Source organism: Phyllostomus discolor, chromosome 11 (assembly GCF_004126475.2).
Source record: "Phyllostomus discolor isolate MPI-MPIP mPhyDis1 chromosome 11, mPhyDis1.pri.v3, whole genome shotgun sequence".
NCBI classification, from domain to species: domain Eukaryota; kingdom Metazoa; phylum Chordata; class Mammalia; order Chiroptera; family Phyllostomidae; genus Phyllostomus; species Phyllostomus discolor.
Genome location: NC_040913.2, coordinates 51,367,491 through 51,374,380, shown reverse-complemented (window position 1 = coordinate 51,374,380; position 6,890 = coordinate 51,367,491). Strand labels below are relative to the sequence as shown.

The 6,890-nt window shown below is 41.0% G+C and overlaps 1 pseudogene; it reads right to left on the bottom strand.

Annotated features, from left to right (window-relative positions):
- Positions 1-233: 233 nt before the first annotated feature.
- LOC114508935 lies at positions 234-1,202 on the bottom strand (annotated as a pseudogene).
- Positions 1,203-6,890: the final 5,688 nt, after the last annotated feature.

Genomic DNA, 6,890 nt, shown 5'->3' with positions numbered 1-6,890 from the left:
TTAAAAAACATGTTCATCATTACCAAAAAGAGATGTCTTTAGAGAAAAATTATAAAAGCCCCATGCTGCATATATAATGCAGATAGTTCTAATCATCTGGTCGGTGAGCAAAAAGCAAGCACTTAAAGTCTTCACTTCTAATTTTTTGTTCATTTCTTATTGCTGGAATTTCATATTAATTTCTTCTTGCTAGATTACTAAACCAGGTGATGGTAGAGATGGTAACCCAGCATTTACTCAGCCTGGCCCCATTCAGCCTCAGGAGCGGATGAATTCTCAACTGATGGATTGGCTGCTCTGTCTCTTTGCCATCTTATGATTTAGGATTTTCTGGACATCTGCATGGGTAATTGAAGTTGCAGCAGTACCAGGCTGAGGTGGCTGCTGGCCTTGGGTCTCATCTTGATTTTTCTTATCTTCATTGCCATCCTCTCTAGGCTGTATTTGGCAAGAAACCCCCCTGCAAAATCATGGTCTCTACTCCCCATACATATTCTGCCTCACTGGCTGACCCTGTTCTCCTGGACCCCATTTATCAGCACCTCCATCACTTCTCCCTGTATGGGAGGGTTGGAATACTATGGTTGATGCCACATATATTCAGGTGGGAACTGTTACCTGAGGTAGGGCTGGCACTGTTTGGCCTGGCCTTTGGGAGCACTGTCTGATCCCTCATTCTTTAACCCATTGTTACTGTCCTGGTAATTCTGCTGGTAATTGCTGGAGTACCCCTGTGACAAGGATAGTGTCTATAATGTTTACAGTCTGCTGCATATTTACTGCCTTACACTGTTAGGTCCACCAGGGCTGCAACATTTGTTGTCTCTTCACCCTTTTCTCCTTCAAAAACATCAAACTCCACAGTCTCTCCATCTCCTACACTGCAAATGTACTTCCTGGGGTTATTCTTCTTTATGGCAGTCTGGTGGACAAATACAACTTCCTTGAGTCATTCCTGTTTATGAAACCATATCCATTTCTTATACTGAACCATTTTATTGTTCCCAAAACTTTCATTATGATGGCCTTCTTGTCTCCCCTGGCAGTCCCCCCTGATGTGAGGCTGAAGCTGTCTGCTCCCTGCGCTGCTGCCTATGGTATTCATTTTGGTGTCCACAGCACTGAGGGTAAGGGCAATGGGGGTAGGGAGGGTTGGGTGGGAGGGCAACAGGTGGCTGCTGGGTATTGGCCTCACTGCTCATGGTTGCCATGATGGTGACTGGGGCCAGTTATGGCAGCTGCAGCTCCTTCCAGGGTGTGATGGTAACTAGTCTGGCATAGGGCTGCTCTGGGCTCTCTGTGGTCTGCTCTCCTCTCCCAATACCAATCAAAGTCTGCCATTTGCTTTTTAAATTCACAAATAGCAATGATCAGAAGCAAGCTCTGAACCACCTTTAGAGAAATCTACATTTAGAATCACAAGATGTCATATGCAAAACTAAATAAAATAAAAACCTAAATCAATCTAGTTTGAGTCAAAAATAATATTCCTGGTTAAATGTGTGTTGCTGATTAAATAAATCTCCTTGTAGCCCTTAATGCTTTGAGTCCTATCCCACATTCTGGTTTCCTTCATCCTCTTCTTTCTCTCCTCCACGCAATGTCACAGACACATCAGCTCCTATAGGGTGGTAAGTAAATACTAAGCATTACAGTTAGGGGTTGGGAAAGATGATTGACAATCATAATTAGAACTAACATTTATCCACTGTTTACCATTTGTTGGGCACAGTACTGTTGTTACCTTATCAGGGGTGTCAAACTCATTTTCACCAGTGGCAACATCAACCTCACAATTGCCTTCAAAGGACAAAATGTAACTTTAGGACTGTATAAATGTAACTACTCCTTAACTAGGGAAAAGGAACTTGGTGATACTGCCAGGCAGAAACAAGGTGCTGGGCTGGGTAAAACAAGGTGGAGGGTCAGATTTGGCCTGTGGGCCTTGTGTTTGCACCTGTGTCTTAGTCAGAGTGCCAGGGAGTCTCCCTCATTGACCAATGGTGACAAGGGTAGATTCTTACACTGAGTGTGCCAAAAGCTAGAGAAAATGAATGAATTGGGCCCAAGTGTGCAAAGGCTAGCAAGATAATTTATATATACACATCCCTTCCTATCCCTATAAGGAATGGCAGGCTTGAGCAGGGAAGAGATGGTCTTTGAGATGGGAGTCTACCATTCTCCAAGGTTGCCTAGAACCTGAATAAAATGTCTCTCTTTTTGCATCAGCACCTCCCTCACAAGTTTGACTTTCATTGTGGAACACAGCCAAACCTCCATTTGTTAAGTTACACTATCCTGCAGTTATACCATCTCATTTAAGATGAAGAAACAAAATTACAGAGAGGTAAGTAACTTGCCCCTGAGGTCATACCAACTCTAAAATCAAAGCCAGTCTGATATCAGTTATCTATCAGTATGAGGTTCAGATATTGAGTTCTCTGTCCTTTTTTTTTCTTTTACTCCACCAATAACTTATTTTTTCTCCAATATTGCTCATCATTACAGCATCCTGCTGCTGAGACACTGTTCATCTAGGTGGTCAAGTATCAAGTATAGTGATATACTGAAATCAGTTTACTCTAGTCTACCATAAGCCAGATATTTTGGGAGTTAGAAATAGTCACCTTCCTATGAGCTGACTCAAAGGCTATATTTGCTCTCACTCTCCTTAGAGTACAACCTCTACACTATACACAAAGGCTCTGAGCTTACCTCATTCATTTTCAGAGGGTTTTTTGTTTTTTCTATTATATTTCATTGATTATGCTATTAAAGCCCCAATTTCCCACCTTTGCCCCCTTCACCCAGCACCCTCCACTCACTCAGGCAATACCCACACCATTGTTCATGTTCATAGGCCATGAGTATAAGTTCTTTGGCTACTTCATTTACATCCTATACTGTACTGTCCTATACTGTCTTTTACATCCCAATGGCTATTCTGTAACTACCTATTTATACTTCTTAATCCCTTCACCTCTTTACCCATTCCCCCACAATGCCCTCCCATTTGGTAATCATCAAAACACTCTTTGTATCCATGATTCAGTCTCTGTTCTTCTTGTTTGCTTAGTTTGTTTTTTAGATACAATTGTTGATAGATACGCATCTTTTGCCATTTTATTGTTCATAGTTTTTATCTTCTTTTCTTAAATTAGTCCCTTTAACATTTCATATAGTAATGGTTTGATGATGATGAACTCCTTTAGTTTTTTCTTGTCTGTGAAGCTCTTTATGTGCTCTATGATTCTAAATGATAGCTTTGCTAGGTAGAACAATCTTGGCTGTAGTTCCCTGCCTTTCATGGCTTAAAATATGTCTTGCCAGTTCCCTCTAGCATGCAAAGTTTCTTTGGAGAAGTCAGCTGACAGCCTTATGGGGACTCCCCTGTAGGTAACTAACTGCTTTTCTCTTGCTGCTTTTAAGATTATCTCTTTATTTTTAACTATTGGCATTTTAATTATGATGTGTATTGGAGTGGACCTCTTTGAATCCATCTTGGTTGAGACTCTCTGTGCTTCCTGGACTTGCATGTCTATTTTTTTCACCAAATGAAGGACATTTTCTTTCATTACTTTTTCAAATAGATTTGCAATTTCTTGCTCTTTCTCTTCTCTTTCTGGAACCCCTATGATGTGAATGTTAGAATGCTTGAAGTTGTTCCAGAAGCTGTTTATACTATGCTTGCTTTTTGGATTCTCTTTTCTTCTTATTCTGAGTGGTTGTTTTTTGCTTCCTTATGTTCCAAATCACTGATGTGATTCTCAGCTTATTCACTCTACTGTTGTTTCCATGTAAATTGTTCTTTATTCCAGTTAGTGAATCCTTCATTTCTGACTGGATCTTTCTTATGCTGTTGATGTTCTCACTAAGTTCCTTGAGCATTCTTGTAACCAGTGTTTTGAACTCTGCATCTGATAGATTGATTATCTCTCTTATGTTTAGCTCTCTCTTTTTTTTTTAAGTTTTGATCTGTTCTTTCATATGGGCCATGTTTCTTTGCCTCCCCATTTTAGCAGCCTCCTTGTGTTTTTTTCTATGTATCAGGTAGAGCTTCTATGACTCCCTGTCTTGGAATAGTGGACTAATATAGTAGGTGTCCTATAGGGTCCAGTGTCACAATTTCCCCTATCACCAGTCTAAGCTGGGTACTCAGGATGCACTCTCCTTGTGGGCTGAGTACATCCACCTTTTGTAGTTGAGCCTTGGTTGTTGTTGGCAGGTCAATGGGAGGGACTTAACCAGGCCAATCATTTCCAAGGGTTGGCTCTGACCACTGACCACCAACCTCCACCCTCCATGGAGAATCAGCTATGCAGGCGCAGGTGGTGGTGCTCTGATGTGGTCTGTAGCTGTCTACTGGGTATGCAGGCCCTGTGGTTTCCTGGGTGGTATAGGCCAAGATCAGCCCCCACCCGTATTTTTCCTGGGGCCACCCTGACTGAGCTATAGAGTAATCTGAGATGTCTGCTTCTTGTGCTGGGCTTGGAGATTCCCAGGTGAAGCCAAGCTGTAACTCTAGACTGGTTGCTGTTAGTGCCATGCCTGGGACCACTTAGCAAAATCTATGGGGGTTGGGGGCTCACTGAAGCCAGCTATTGCTTGTTTGAAAGGATTTAAAAAGTTGTGAAGCTTGACCCAAGACCAGCCATTCATATGGTTGACAGTAAAGCCACTGTTAATAGCTGTAAGTTGAGTGGGACAGAGACTCTGGGAGATCTCCAGGGAAAGAAAACAGTGTTTGCCAAGTTGATGGAGTTTAGGTATGGCAACTGCCTATCAGCTCTGTGGCCCTGCCTGCCTTTCTGTCTTTAAGAAAGCTGTCCCCCAGCTGTTGCCTTGATACCAGCCACTTCAGTTCCTCCCTGTATGCCTTTGAAGCTGCTACTGTGGTGCTGGAGCTCAGAGGGAGTGAGTCTAAGTAAGTTACTTCTTTAGTGTGGGTTCTTTAAAAGGAACTGCTTGGGACTCCAGAAGTTTCTTCTACCAACTCTATCCCTGCTGGTTTTGAAGTCAAAAATTGTGTGGACTTATCTTTCTGGCACTGGTACCTTCAGCTAGGGGGCCTGGTATGGGACTGGGAGTCCTCACTCCTGAGATATCTCTCTCAAATTTTTATCCACCACACATTGATATGGGACCAACCTGTTCTACCTCCTACCAGTCCTACCAGTCTGGATGGATGTGGTTTCTTTAATTGCATAGTTAGACTTCCATTCAACTTGACTTCTGGCAGTTCTGAGTGATGGTTGTTCTATAATTTAGTTGTAATTTTGATGTGGTTGTGTGAATATGTGAACCATGTTTACCTATGCTGCCATTTGACTGGAAGTCCTTATATCCCAGTCAGTTTGAATGAAGGTCTTTTGAATGTCCCATTTTGAATGACAGCAATATGACTACACTTTGATTGATTACATGTGGACTATTATATGTTCCAGGGAGGACAAACATGTCCTTGAAAGGAAATATAAGGTTATCCGACAAATTAGTAAGCCTCTATTCTGCAGTCATTTCTCTGAGATCCAACTCCCAGGAGATTATCTGAATAAAGCCTGGAGAGTCGTTATATTCAATAATATTTAATAAGCAGACATGCAGAGGAAAACTCCATATGTCTTATATATTAGAGTTCCTGAGAGAGAACAGAATGCAACCATTAGGGAAAGAAATAAAATCAATAATAGTTTAACTGAACACAATCCAAGCCACTGGGTAAAGAAAAATAAGAACTAGATTTGCTTTCAGAACAATGGCCTGATTCTTAACCTAATAATAACTTTCCTCCCATTCAACCAAGAACAATTCAGAATACAAATTCAATTTGTCTGAATCTCCAAAAATTTATTTTATGTAGGAAACTGAGTCATTTCTTTTGTTGTGAGAGAAACCCTCATTACTAAAGAAGTCTCTAGAATTTACATCAAGAAATTAATCTTTCTTTTCAGTGATAGGACAAAGAAAAAGAAGCTAGTCATTTGGTATGGCTCAAAATTCTAACACTCTCGGGTACAAGACACATTCTAATTTCAAAGGCAGGTTGTCAAGATATGTTAAATTATATTGGAGCCTTCCAAAAATATTAAGTCAAAATATCTTAATACAATGACAAAACTTGTGTGTAAAAATCAGTGCTTCATATTGGCCATGGACTTTAGAAAGATTCCTCTCAGAATTCTCCCTTTGAAACTAGCTTTTGTAAATAGGGGCTCCTCTAATAACAATGGCTGCCATTTTGGATGACATGGACTAGGACTGTTTAAGTCTTAAATCAGAAAAGATCCTAATGAACCACCACAGTCTTGATAGTCTTTAATAACTGTGTAATAGAGCTCTCCATGGCTCAAAGAGATAATATTGCAATTTTAGAAGGAGTAGTTGATGTCATCCTGAGGAGGTAAACATTTAAACAAAAACTGAAGGATGCAAGGGAGTGAGCATACCAGGCAGGAAAAACAAGAGCAAAGGCCCTGAGGTTTGATATGCTTGAAATAGCACATGTGCTCAAGGTATGAGGTCTGTTCAGGAAAGGCCCAACCATTGTTAATATAATGGGAATGGTTTGCAACATCTATGTAACCTGGCATCCAAGAAGAGTGGACTGGAATGTGTATGTATGAACAATGATGACTTCACTCTACTAGTCAGTGGGGGATGGTAGGCACCATTGAGTAAGCATGTGTACTGTGTGGTCATTGCATTCAAAATGACTGAGCGAGATCAATTAATCTGCATCAAATTTTGCATTAAGCTTGAGTATTCCTCCATGGAAACTATTTGGATGATTCAGAATGCTGTAGCTGTGGGAAAATGGTGATTGGCAGCTTCATCATGGCAATCACCTGTTCATGCATAACCTCTCATGCCAAGTTTTTTGGTGAAACCTG